The sequence below is a fragment of the Eublepharis macularius genome, chromosome 6 (assembly GCF_028583425.1).
Source record: "Eublepharis macularius isolate TG4126 chromosome 6, MPM_Emac_v1.0, whole genome shotgun sequence".
NCBI classification, from domain to species: domain Eukaryota; kingdom Metazoa; phylum Chordata; class Lepidosauria; order Squamata; family Eublepharidae; genus Eublepharis; species Eublepharis macularius.
The window spans coordinates 21,648,170-21,663,021 of NC_072795.1; the positions used below are offsets into that span (position 1 = coordinate 21,648,170).

The 14,852-nt window shown below is 42.1% G+C and overlaps 1 protein-coding gene across 4 annotated transcripts in view; it reads right to left on the bottom strand.

Moving 5' to 3' along the window:
* FNDC3B (fibronectin type III domain containing 3B) overlaps nucleotides 1-14,852 on the bottom strand; it is a 360,494-nt gene that overhangs the window by 219,709 nt on the left and 125,933 nt on the right. The gene's annotated exons all lie outside the window — the stretch shown is intronic.

The following is a 14,852-nucleotide window of genomic DNA, read 5'->3' on the forward strand; positions in this document are numbered from 1 at the left end:
TTTTATTCCAGCATAAACTTTCATGGAATAGAGCCCATTTTCCATGGGTCCTCCTCCACAAAATTTTGTGCTGAATTAAATCGGGTAGTCTTTAAAGTGCCACTATGTTTAAATGCCATGTTCGAGTATGGTGGGACTTACTTGAAGCTTTGTGTTGTGGTTAGAGTTTAGGACTAGGATCTTATAGGTCCACATTCAAATCCCCACTCTGCCATGGAGGCTTACAGGGTGACCACGTACCAGTTATATACTCTCAGCCTCTCCTACCTGACAGGGTTGCTGTGAGGATAAAATGGAGAACGGGAGACCAATATACAATACCCTGAACTCCTTGGAGGAAGAGTGTGGTAAAAGCATACTAAACAATAAATGGTAATATGCTCAGCATTAATTACCTTCAGAATTATGGAATGAAGAATGCAGATAAGATACATAAAATCAGCAACACGGTGAATTCATCAGCCAAAGCCGGTTTAGAAGGAGAGAAGACCAAGCAGTAAAGCAGGGGATAGCCTCCTCTCTGAACAGGAGACTTTAAAAAAATTTACTTCTCATAGCACATGAACAATTCTTTCATGGCATGAAGTTTGGGAATGACTAAGTTCAGCTCAAACAGTACAAATGAGTAGTCAGTACCAGAATGTCTTGATTCTCAGTCAAACTAGGCACTAACTTTTACCAAGTACAATGTGCATTCTCTCTCTCTCTCTCTCTCTCACACACACACACACACACACACACACACAAGCAGCACACTATTGAAACCAACGGAGAAGATCAGAAGAACCTACAATTTTATTATCGTATGTGCTTGTGAAAAGCATGCAGCACACAACCTAAGAACTGGCAGAAAAAAAGTTTTAGAATAACGCAAGAAATGTCCCACAAATCTCAGGAAGGAACATTTTAAATGTGGGGTCTGGTGGGAGGGTGGTACAATCAAGTCCATGGTCCGTAGTTTTTGTTTTTCAATTTTAGGAAGTGCTTTCTGGAAGTATTTTAATGAGCTTCAATGATAAATCATGCCTGGAACTGATGTGTTAGCTGTACCCAGAAACAGCTTAGATACATCAGCAGCAGAAAAGCTAGCATCTCTTGAACTTGGACAGTGTGCTTTTGTTAAAGGCTCCAAAACTCCAGCCAGTCTTGCACTCACATGTTAAATTTGCTCAGACAAGCTACTTCTGGGTGGGCACTCTCTGCCACCACCTGATACGATGGAAGAATCTGATGCATCTATTTGTGCTGCCACCAGTCATGCCTTCATCATGTACACGCTGCCTCTTCAGACCTCTATGAAGCTTTTGCCTTACCCGTTTAGTCCCCCATCCTCCACTGATGCCAAACTACCATGCTTGTGGTAGGTACAGCTTGGGATCTACCAAAGTACTTGACATCCCATCACCATAGGTCCCTTAACCATCTCTAATTCAACCGTGGGGAAGATTTGACACAGGTAGTGCATGGAAGAGAGGCAAAGGGGACAGAAGGAAGATGCACAGACAGGGTTACCTGTGCTTATGCCTTGTTTTAGGGTCAATTAAAACAGAAGACTGAGTGTGCAGGTGAGGGAAGCTAAATCCTGCCTTCTCACTGGGCTCCACGAATGCTCACATTTTTCTTCCAGCTAGCCTGGCTCTTTTCTAGTATTAGAGCCACTGCAGCACAACTTACCTCCCATGCCCACCCTGCTTTACACATGAATGAGGACACTTACCTATGGATTCTCCCATCATGACTAATTTGATCCAGAAATCACTTGCAGCTTTCTCCCAGTCCGTTTCTCTCTTTCCTCCTTACTTTATGTTGTCTACCCCACTTTCAAATCTTAGGCGATGAAGCTCCTCAAGGCAGAAGCCTACGAGGACTAGGTGTCAAGTGGGAAGCACAAATTGTACAGGCCTGAGTTGGACGCAGTTGTAGTCCAAATGACAGCAACAACAGTTTCAGAGTATGTGTGAATTATGTGCTGTCAAGTTGCTTCTACCTATGAATTAATGACCTCCAAAGCATCCTATCATTGACGACTTTGCTCAGATCTTCCAAACTGAAGGCCGTGGCTTCCTTTACTGAGTTATGCCATCTCATGTTATGTCTTCCTCTTTTCCTACTGTCTTCAACTTTTCTTAGCATTATCGTCCTTCCCAATGAGCCCTATCTTCTCATGATGTGACCCGTATGATAGCTTCAGTTTAGTCATTTTAGCTTCTAGGGAGAAGTTTCAAGGTAATAATCCCCAAACTCCTTTTTCTCAGGAATTAGAGTACAGCTTCACAAGGAGGAAATAGCTGCCTGGATCATTTTTATGTATTAAAAAAGGTCAATGTAATTGTTTTGCAGCAGACAAGAGGCACAATGGAAGACATACGAAGTTAATAAGATTTCTGGAGCTGGCAGGCGCTGTTACTACATGAAGAATATGAAAATTCGTTTAAACAAGGCAGATGTCTAACCTTTAGATAAGTAACAACAGAATCCTCTGCCATCAGCACAAGACAAAGAGACGGTTTCCCAAGATGGCAGTGGTTTGTTGTTCAGAGACAATCCTGCCTGCTGCACTTCTTTGCCAGGGAAAGCTTTTCCATGGCAGCAGGATCTGGGGCACAACACACAATCCTTGTGATAGAAGGTTTTCTGCACTGGAATGTCTAAACTAGAGACTAGGTTAGACAGAAATAGACTACTGCCCCGAGCTATTTATTCCAACCTAGCTTGAGGTCTTTGCTTACTGTAATTTGATGGTTTTAACCAAATCCTAGTGGACAGTGGACTTTTATTTTTTTACCCATATGCTAGCAGCGCATGGCACAAGCTATCTAGAGGGACCCACTGCAAAGACCAAAATTGCCCCTCACCTCTATGTAATGAACCTCTTTTTATAACAAGGTTGACGCCAGCTTGCTTTTGCATCATGACGCAAGCCAAGAACAGCCTTTATCTAAAGGACAGACATCCAAAAAGCACAGCAAGACTAGTCAACTTGCAATCCTAGCTGGCTTTTCCAAGGGTTCCGTTCTGTAAGATGCTAGGCCCCCTTTGGCATTCAACCAGCAAAGCACTTAGGCCAGGGCTTCACTGTAATCCTATGGATAAGCTAGTTTGGACCATGAACGTGTCTCACGTACAACATGAACTAAAAATGCTTTACTGTATTTAAAAGATTACACAGAGCATCTTGCAATAGCAAGGTACGTACTGTATCAACAAAGTGTATCTTGACTAGATTACGTGGCGGAGGCTGCTACCATGACTCAGAAAAAAATGGGCTGCATCCAACACTTATTTTTTGTGCAGGTACAGGATCAGTTTTAGACTACTGCTTCCTCCCTATGCAGATCCCCCATACTGTGACCACCGTGGTTCCAGGGTGGGGACCGTGTTTCAGGATACATGGTAGGCTGTGGTGGTGCACTGAATTCTACGCTGAAGGAAGATTTACATTTGCAGTTCCTTCGGCCCAGCCATTTATTTATACAACACATCTGCCGTTCTCCCACCATTTCCTGTCAGGATTCATACGGAGAACTAGAAAAGGGAAGACCGAGCTAAGGGAACCCCAGTGACTTACATGCTGTTAATGGCCTACACGCGGTTAAGATAAGAAAACATGAAATTCCAACCATGCATACCCCTTCCTTCCAAAGCACATGTCAGAAATTGCTGTAGAGGTCTGAGGATTTCACATTAACCAAGACAACCTGTTCCAAGGAAGGAGGAAAGGTTCTACTGCCATACCTAAACCCAAATTTTAGATAAGTAACAATATTCCCCTCCAAAAGGGACGGTTATTGTTTCACGAAGTCTATTCCTGGCAGTAAACAAGGGCTCCAAATACAGGAATGCCTTTGACAAGTACCTGGAAATTACGAACAGCTTTGGGTGGGCGGGGAGGAAAAGACTGTAAAACACCTCTTCTTAAGGAGCTGTGTATCTTGCCAGACTTCTTCTGAGTCCAAATTGAAGTACTAGCTTTTAAAGCCTTGTGGTCTATATCCAGGGTATCGAGATCATTCCCCCCATATGTTCCATCCCTCATGTGTTAAGATATGCAGATAACTCTGGCCACCTTGACTGAAGGAGGTACCTGACCTAGACCCAGTTGTATTTGTGTCTTTGGAAGACATGCCTGGCTCACTGCCTTCCAACTTTCAGAAACGCTAGTAAGACCTCTCTGGTTAGAAAAGACTTGATCTAGCGGAGTGGGTACAATGTCTCTGAGGAGCTGAGAAGATTGCTTTTCATCATACCATTCAACTGGTCTTTCTTCAGAAGATGCTGTTTAGAATTTGCTTTATCCCATTTTTATCATAGTGATGGCTTCAAGAAATCAACAGGGCCCAGGACACTCGTCTGGATTCTAAATTCCTTTCTCCTAGGTGAGTCTTCTTCCTTAGTGAGTCTTCCTTAGTGAGTCTTCCTAGGTGAGTCTTCTTCCTTCCAACCTAATTATTTAAAAAATTCTTCACAAAACGGTTTTCCACATAGTTTTTTTCTGGTGGTTCCAGCCCCATACAGCTTTCATTTATCCCAAGTTCCACATGCATTTTTTTGCCTTCCGTTTTCACTTTCAGTTTTTTTGGTTTTCCTTTTTTGTGTTGTTTTTTCCAGTTCTTTTGTGGCCACTTTTACCCCTATCTTTTTCTGGAAGCCAATTCTGAGTAGATCTTTTCCCCTCGTGCATAATGTTTCTTTTGGTTTTGTTTGTCCCACCCATTCCCATCCACCTCCAACCCTCTTTTTGATGACTGGACATTGATCATCATTGAACCTCCCCCTGCTTTCCTTTCTCACCTTCCTGATTTTATTCTGATCTTTTAAAATCTTCATATTGATAGACTGACCCACCATTGTAATAATAGGTGCAGCAGGTTCTCTGAATTACCAGCTTTCATTTTACAAAAATGTAGGTCTCTAGCCCTTTCCCTTGAGGAGATATAAAGACATTTTTTAAAGTTATCAATTTCATACTGAGAAATTGATCTAGTATTGTGATAAAAGTTGCAGCCAGATTTCTGAATTCCCAGCTTTTGTGTAAAAAAAAAAAAAAAGAATAAGTCTCTAGCCCCTTTCATTCCTGAGATATGTCTTTTTCCTTATATCTCCGCAAAGTAAAGGGCTAGAGACTTACTTTTTTGAAAGCTGAGAATTCAGGGAACCTGCTGCACCTTTTATTACAACTTTAGGTTGATCTATCAATATGAAATTGACAATTTTTAAAAAAAACTTGCAAAAGCTCTGGAAGCCCAGGGGAAGGCAGGTGGCCACTTTTGGAGCCAGAAAATGCCGTGCAGTTTGTAAAGATTACTGCTCTGGGTTCCACCTCAACAGAGGTTGGTTTGCCCCACCGATGCTGGCCTCCCCCTCCTGGCTCTGGGTCAGCCCAGGCAGGGCTCTCCAGGTTGAAGGGGGAGGTGGAACTTAGGTATGGTTGGCAGGGCTGCTCCCCTTTCAGGGCTTCCCCATGCAAAGATTTCCCAATGTAGTCATTCTCAATCTTTTTTAAAAAAATGCTTCCCTTATATCAATCTATCCTGATTATTTAAGGCACATGTAGAACCAAATAAACTGACTTCACAACTGTAAAAATGTAAGGGGAGTGCAGATGTGTACTGTACCCAAACTAATTCCAATATTTGAGGACTGAATAAATCATGAATAAATCGAGTGTACGGGAAATGCCCAAAGTCCTCTCCAAATGGTAACACTGTATTCATTTGGTGGTTGGAGCTCCACAACAGGAAAGGAAAGGGCTGAGCGAATCCAGATTAAAATACACGCCAGATCCCATTTTTTTAAGAGTAGAAGTAATCCTTTCCTACATAATGGACAGGGCATCCCTAGGAATGGGCAGAGGGTCCTAGCCAGGTCTCTTTCAATCATCCTTGCAGCCCAGAAGCAGGGGTGCATACTTTTGATGTGGAGGCCATCCTCTGCAAACAGAGACTTCAGCTTTTTCTACGCCCTGTAATAATATTCCTTGGTGAACCAATGGCCACACAAGCATAGCCACACAAGCACCACAATATTTATTTTTAAAACCTATCTAGTGCTAAATAGGTATGTCACATTTCTACCTGTAAAGAATCCTCACAACTTGGGGCTGCCTTTTTCCATAAGAGTGTTTGGAAGTCATTAGGTAATGTGTTAATTGCACCTGCACATTGCCTTTGTTCTATTTTCAAAGTCATCAGAGCAAGCTTTAACTAGATCCTGCAGCTAAGCTGCAGCAAGAATAGTGTCCTGGGTGCCTTCCAACCATATCCTGTGACCACTCATAGATCGTCCAGGGAGTAAGGGATAGAGAGGCTGTCAGGGCCAAGTAGGAAGGAATGGCTTCATGCAGGCTGCAGTACATCAGACTGCACACAAAATCAATTCCCTCTGACTAAGGAGACAGACAAAAAGTTCATATCAAGTCAGATAGCACTTTATTGGCTTCTCAGATCACATAAACTGTGCGGGCTCGCAGCACACCTTCCGGCCCACAACAATGATGGGGTTGTTATGCCACAGAGTTTGAGCCAATGGCTCCATGCATTTGCAAGCACGCTTGGTGGAGCAAAGAGGAAGGCTTCCGGACCCTGCTTTCAGAAATCAACTGCATCTTGTACCCGGCTGTTTATTAAGCTGTGAAAAGTAACACATCAGCTCTCCATCTAAGTTTGCTAATACTGCCTGTTACCTTTATGACCCACCAAGGTAGTAAGGGGGATAAAATCCATTCTGAGTTGTCCTCCTGATGAGACAGCATTGTCCCAAAGCATTGTGCTGGAGCTCTTTCAAGTAAGTGGTTTTATACACAATGGTCACTCTTTGGCAAAGGATAAGGGAAGGTACCCCTCTTGTTTACTAGCCTGTTAAAAGCTGGGGAATCTCAACAGTTTAGAGATTTCTCATCCTGTGAGTGATTCATCCCTGTGTCCCTCTCCCTCCAGTGTACACTGAAGCTTCTCTGTTCTGCGCCAGTTGTGGGAGGCCACGTCAGCAGGAAATCATACTGGTTGCCAGGTCACATACATGACTGTCTGGAGCAGTCTGCATACGGCACATGCGGTGCAGGGTTTTTTTTTTTTGCTCTTTCCACAAAACGAAAAAGGCTGTGAACTTCCTGGAGAAAAGCCTAATTCTATAAATGCACCCATCGCTACTATGCACATATAGAAATCCTAGGGTTTTCACGTCGACTTTAAGCTTGAAGTTTCCATATTTCGGTGTTCCAAAAATATTTCCATTCACACCGAGATTCTCCCCCGCCTCTGAATATGTACTGTACAGCAGCCAAACTGAGATCTTTGGAAAAGATTAATAGAAGCCAAATCAAACTTCACAGCTTCTCTGTCTCTTTTGAAAAACTGGCTTTTGACAATTACATCAAGTAGAGAGTGATTAGTTTGCCACTCTTAACCTTGAGAGGAAGACACACACACACACACACACACACACACACACACGCACAAAGGAAGCAATCTAGAAAAATAAAATGGGTATATTGTACTGGATTTGATTCCCCACTCCTCCACCTGAAGCCAGCTGAGTGACCTTGGGTCAGTCACAGCTCCTTCAGAGCTCTCTCAGCCCCACCCACCTCACAGGGTGCTTTGTCACGGGGATAATAATAGCATACTTTGTAAACTATTCTGAGTGGGCGTTAAGTTGTCCTGAAGGGCGGTATATAAATCGAATGTTATTATTATCATATGAGTGTTGTAAATAAATAAATAAAGATAAATTTAATCAACGGCAGCACTTTCCTCTGGGCCAAGAAACTTTCCTCTGAAACAAGAGGCTCACAGAAATGATGCTGACTGTACTGTAAAGATAAAGATGTAAACTGGCTCTTAGAATGACAGGTCAACAGAACAGATTTCAAAAGGTTTCCATGGTGCAAACATAACTGGATGAGGGAGTGCTTCAGAAGAAGCCAGGAAGCATCACCTTTCTGTCTAAAGGAAGGATCCATTTATAAACAGCTGCCTCCATCGCAGGATGATGGCTGGCTTGCATCCATTTTGCAACTGGCCCTAGCACCTCATGTCAGCCATTTTGTAAGGGCAGCCACTCCCATTCTCAAAATTCCAAATGTACTCACATGGGGATCAATATAATCAGGAACTCTGGCCTAGACACCGATTATGCTCCCTCAAGGTTTGACTAAGCACGCTTGAAATTTATTTATTTATTTTTAAATCCATGACCTTCAACTAGATTTATAATTTAAGAAATCATTGGTGTGTTGGGAGGGAACAGGAAGGTAGCAGCATAGACTGGTAAAATCTAATAGGTCCAAGAGAAAGCCCTGTTATGTAATGCAATATCTGTGTAAGATCATGTTGTATAAACCTTGTTGTCAATGCAGTGGTCTAAGAGCTAAGCTACAAGTGACGTCTGAAACAGGTTGGACACTTGTCAGCTTCCCTCAAGTTTTGATGGGAAATGTAGGCATCCTGGTCTTGCAGCTGTAATGGAGAGCCAAGCTGTAAAACCAGGACGCCTACATTTCCCATCAAAACTTGAGGGAAGCTGACAAGTATCCAACCTGTGTAAGGCATCACTTGTAGTTTGGCTCTCAGTCCCAGTTTGCTGAACAGGCAAATCTGAGCCTTAAGAGGAGTAATTTTCCCAGCAACTAGTATGTGTAATTAAGACAACTAATTCAGAAATACTTTAATGTTGTATCCCGGAATAGCTGCTGCAGTAACAGACATCCAGCTGAAAAGAGTGTAAAAAATTTAAAATGGCAGAAAATAAAAAAAATTACCCAAAACCACAAAGGCTGGTAAGGGGGGAAAATATCCCACAAAAAAATCATATGGAGTCTGCAAGGGCAGCAGACATAAATATTTTGGCTAACACAGCTGAGGCCATTTGGATAAGAACATAGGACAAACAGTATCACATGTTGTTTAGATGCGAAGACCTCCGAGGCAGCTTTGCAGACGGGGTATCTGACACAGGATGAAGTTTTATCAAGAGCTAAAATCTAATGGCATTGGAGATCACCAAAAAGGCAGATAAATTAGCAAAGCTTCAGTTTTCCACATTTAGCAGTTAAACCGCATATCCTTGGAAGATGACAACATCATCAAAGGCAAAAAGAAAAGAAAATTATATTAGTTTGCCAATTCCAAGCTACTTAGGGAATTAAGATTCCTTTTTATTTAAAACATTATTTCCACATTCACTCTTGATGTGGAAAAATTAAATTCTAATGGAAATCAAAGGTTTATTTTTGCGTTTATGTAATTGATGAACACAGAAGCAAAGCGGGAGATAAAAGGGTCAACCACATCCCTTCATTAGGGAATTATGCTTATTAGACAACAGGAAGAGATAAAATACCACAGAAGAAAGCCTAGAGTAACTGTTCGCTCTTCTTTGGACTTTGGACTGAATGTCCTGCTTGAACTACTGTCAGAATGAACAGTTAAGAATATATGAAGAGTGACACAAAAAGGAGTGGGGACAGGGTCAAGGGAAATATTCATACAACCTGCCATGTCCTTTCCATCCCCTCAGTTAAAACTCTGGCTCATGTTCCAATCATTTCATATTTCAATTAACTTAAAGGACCTCTCTCTACTCATCCAAATTAACTCCCCCCACATCTATAAAAAAAACATTCTCAATGTTCGGATTACACAGACACCCCACCCACAAGAATATATGGACTCTTAAGTATTGCGTCATACCATTGGTCCATCGAACTTAATAACATCTCCCCTGATTGGCAGGCCGATATAGGCGTTTCCCATCAATGGCTACAAGAGATTGTTTTAAACCAGGAACCACACCAGAGACATTCTGGGTACAAAGTATGTGCTTCATCACCACTGAGCCATGGGCCCAGCTTTCACATCCAGCACAAACTTCTTGTCTTTCCCTTTAGTTCTTTCCCAGGCACTTAACTGCTCTTTCTTCATTTACATCCTGTTAAACTCCTGCCTGGATATAACTACTAGGTCTGTCTCAACTACTTGTACCCACCCAAATTATTTGTTCCACTTTCTCTTTGCTGAACCGCCATCCCTCCTTCTGTCAATCCTTCGTTCAGAACTCTTAACTTCAACGCCTTAGTGCTCGTAGCCAAACCAGGGGAGCAAGTTAACTTAAATCTCTTACTTAAATTCTCTCTTGAGAAACCTTGAAGCAGAAGATAGAAGGTACCACTTCAGATGCACTTTCTTTAAAGTAATTCATATTGGCTTGTACTGGCTTTCTTTCACCCCTGATTTGAAATTAATCTAAGTCAGACTGCATAGGGAAGCCATTGAAATTCACAAGCATAAGCAAAACTTCAACAGGAAAGAAGAAACCTTAAGAATGAACAGAGCATGGTTTCCAGTTCTGAAAAACACCAGGCTAACAAAACATTCTATCCCCGACAATAGCCCTGCAGAGAAGATTAGCACATCAAGTACCAATCCATATGCAAAAGAACCTCCTCAGGATACAGTGAAGCCTCCCGCCATTAGCATTCCACACCCTGGGAAACTCTTACAGGATGACTCAGCTCAACCCCACCCCTCCTGAGTAGATACAAATGACCTACATCTTTTCCACACTGTGACACTGAGAGATCTCTGTCTTTTGGTGCTACACCTCTGAAGATGCCAGCCACAGCTGCTGGCGAAACGTCAGGAACTACAATGCCAAGACCACGGCAATACAGCCCGGAAAACCCACAACAACCATCGTTCTCCGGCCGTGAAAGCCTTCGACAATACAATCTAAGTATGTTCTCGCAGCCCTTCTCACATGCCCAGGGTAAGGCCAACCGAAATTTTGGGTAGCAATTGTCTCCAGACCACTTTAGCTAGGGATCCTGATTCCTGACAGTGTTTTGCCATCTTCTGGGCATTCAGTAAGGGTCACTGTGTGTGTTGGGGGGGGGGGGAGACGGTAACTGAATTTCCTGCATTGTGCAGGGGCTTGGACTAGACGACCCTAGGGGTACCTTTCAATCCTATGATTCTATGTGCATTTCTTTACATTCTCTCTTCACCACCTTTCCCTCAACATTTCCTTGGATGGCCATTTCTCTTATCTGAATGTAGTCTCCCAGGTCCTTACAACACTGGCCTCTCCTAGATGGGAAAAATTTCTTCACAAATAATTGCCTGTTGCCCACTTTAATGCCGAAGAGAGGCTGTGAACTAACTGGATGGATTGCCACTTACACCAAAGTTAATTCTTTAAGTTTCCAGAAGTAGCCTCCCAGCTACCTAGAGATAAACGTTACACAGGCCATTCTGCTTGGTAGCCAGTGGAGGGGGGAGCAAGCTTAAATTATGCTCTAGATGACCACAACTGCTCTTGTCCTCCTCAGTTGAGTGCGAATAGGGATTTTTTTCTACCAGATTCAATTTACCATGCAGAGGTAAGGAGCTGCATCTGGTGAAATTCTCTGTTCTATACAACACAAGATCTTTGCATCTTGTCATTCCAGGAAGAAGACAGATAAAGGACAGAGATGTACAACTAAAGTGGTTTCTGTAAATTTTTAGTCTTTCCAAAATGGACTGAAATTCAAACACCTTGGACTTGTTCCGATATATTTTCAAGAATCTGCCAATTCTCTTTAAAAAAAAAAAAAAGTGGAAATTTTATGAAAAGCTAATAAGCTGAAAGTGTTTCCATTACTGCACAGGTGCACAGTTAATTACTGCCACACCTGCACACCTGTACAGATTAATGTGAGCCAGAAAAGAAACAGTAGTTCAGAAAGGGCTTTGGCGATGGTTTTGAAAAGGCCAAACAATGTTATTCTAATCAACACACTTCCCATCAAATTCATGAGTATATTAATCACACACGCAGAGAAAAGGTTCCCTCTGCAGCTGCTGCTGGCTTGTAAACATTAATCTAACTGGCCACTAGAATACACCAGAAATTTCCAAGGGAACAATTATATCTGGAATGCCCTGCGTACAATAACGCCGATAACTGAAAAGTTAGATTTAAAAAAAAAATAGGAGGAAAAGGCTCATTTGCATGTCACTTTGGCAGGTCAATGAATATTGACTGAGAGGAGATGCCCACCTTTATTGCCAGTTTGCTCACTTGGGTTGAAGCATTCGTCAAGATGGGCAGACTGTGCTAATCCAATATGATATACCCCCAAAGCACTTTATACATGTAAAGAAAGTGTCGTTCTACAAAACGACACTTCAGTCTGTCATTCTGCAAAATCTGCCTCCAATGAAGGCTGAGTATACACAGTTGTACATATGAATGCCCCACCCCACAAGTTATTCTGTCAAGCTGTAAAACTTCATATTTCATTTATAAAATATTCTAAGCTTACACAGGGAATCTGTTTGGTATTCTGTCATGTGACAGAAGTGCTGACTGGATGATCCATTCATCGGAATCCTTTCACTCCAACCGTACAAATTTATTTATTTTATTTATGTCATTTATAGTCTGCCTTTCTCACTGAGACTCATGGCAGATTACATAGAGTGAGATTAGTAGTCAACATCAAGGACATTTCAATAAACAATGCCATAGGATAAATTAATGCAAGTTTACAAAGACATCAATATTAGCAAAAATCTGATACAGAGTTGAAGAAATGCTGAAACAGAGCATAAGCAATTCTAGGACTGACATTAGACAAACATAGAAGCACCCAGTAGGGTCATACTTAAAGCAACAGGTAGTACAGAGGAGTGCATACTTAAAGCAACAGATAATATGTAAGATAACACAGTGATGATGTCTGTGGTCCCTAACTCATTAGTGAAGCATCTAGTTTCCAAAAAATATCATTCTTTTTTCCTTGCTGCCTTGTATTAATGTATGTAATACTATTTTGTTTTCAAGGTGGGAAGCACCCAAATAATTCAGGACATGCACATCAAATTGGAACTGTTTAGCAAGATCTTAGCCGTTGCTGCCTTGAATCTAGGATCGCCACATTTCCAGAACAAGGTATAGCTTATTCACAGCAATTCTGTAGAAATCAAAGGATGAAGCTGAACAGCACGGGGAAAGTACTAGCATTCGTCTTACCACCTGGAAGCCTTCCTCCAACTGAAGTATTTTAAATTGAATTGAATTGAAGCAGCTTAAATTCAAATCATTCCTCCAACTTAAGTATTTCTTCTACTAAATGCAGGGCTTTTTTTCAGGGGGAACGTGGGGGAACGGAGTTCCGGAACCTCATGAAAATGGTCACATGGCTGGTGGCCTCACCCCCTGATCTCCAGACAGAGGGGAGTTTAGATTGACCTCCGCGCCCCTGTCTGGAGATCAGGGGGCGGGGCCACCAGCCATGTGACCATTTTCTCTGAGGGCAACCCACTGAGTTCCACCACCTCTTTTCCCAGAAAAAAAGCCCTGACTAAATGGAAGTTTGAGGAATGATTCAAACGTTGTTGCTCAGACTGATAGGATACAAACCATCATCACCAAGCTACTGGTTGTGGAAGCGGCACTTTGTATTGTCGAAGGCTTTCACAGCCGGAGAACGATGGTTGTTGTGAGTGCTTGTGAATTTCAATGGCATAAGCAAAACTTCAACAGGAAAGAAGAAACCTTAAGAATGAACAGAGCATTGTTTCCAGTTCTGAAAAACACCAGGCTAACAAAACACTCTATACTCGACAATAGCCCTGCAGAGAAGATTAGCACATCAAGCACCAATCCATATGCAAAAGAACCTCCTCAGGATACAGTGAAGCCTCCCGCCATTAGCATTCCACACCCTGGGAAACTCTTACAGGATGACTCAGCTCAACCCCACCCCTCCTGAGTAGATACAAATGACCTGCCAACATCTTTTCCACACTGTGACACTGAGATCTCTCTGTCTTTTGGTGCAACACCTCTGAAGATGCCAGCCACAGCTGCTGGCGAAACGTCAGGAACTACAATGCCACGGCAATACAGCCCGGAAAACCCACAACAACCAGCAGCACTTTACTTGGAGAAAGGCTCCATAGATCAGAGGAAGGCTTCAAACCTGAGCCAAAAAGAAAGGCGAGTTATAAATATTTTAATAAATAAATAAGCTTTGCTCAGTGGTGTACTACGATAGGGTTTGGATCCACTGCAGTGACTGCAGATCAAGGAAGAGAAGCAAAAGGTTAGTGGCCACACAAGAACTGAAAAAATAACTATACAAAAATCTGTGTGGAATGTGGTTAATGATTTTTTTTAAAAAAAAAATTAGGGTTGTGGTTGAGCAGCTTTATCCCAGATGTTCTTTAGAGGTCTTCAGTTTGCTCAACCTATTTCTAGTGATTATCTATTTCGTACATTCTGCTTATTTTTAATCTTGGGGCCTCCATGCATTATCTATTTTACAGCTATCGGAACTGTCATGTCAAACTGCTTATATTTTGTTTCAGCATTGTTTCAGCTCTGTGACAGATCTTTGCAATCTTGAACCTATTGTATTGTTTTATTAAATGCCCCAGCTTGAGTATCTGTGAAAAAGGTGGACAATCTAGTTGGTCTTTCAGATGCTATGGACTTGAACCTTGTTTTTTCTACTACAGGCCAACATGACTACCTGCCTGAAATGAACAAAAACAAATTGGTTTTGAGGGTTTCTACCTCAGCAAATTCCATACAGATCTAAAAGTTCACACTGGCCTATATCCTTGAGGTAGTCTTTGTAATATGAGGAACATCAGATCAGGGCACTGAAAAGACTTTTTAAAAGGCGATGTTCTGAAAACTCAATTCAGTTTACAGACTAGAGGCAGGATTTGGAACGTAGTGCTCAGTTTTCATAGATGATGGGATACCTTCTACTGACCCACACTCTATGCACTGCAGCCTCACTATTTTATCCTGAAGTACGTTGAAACATGGGGCTGGAGGAGAGTTTTGCAGATACCATG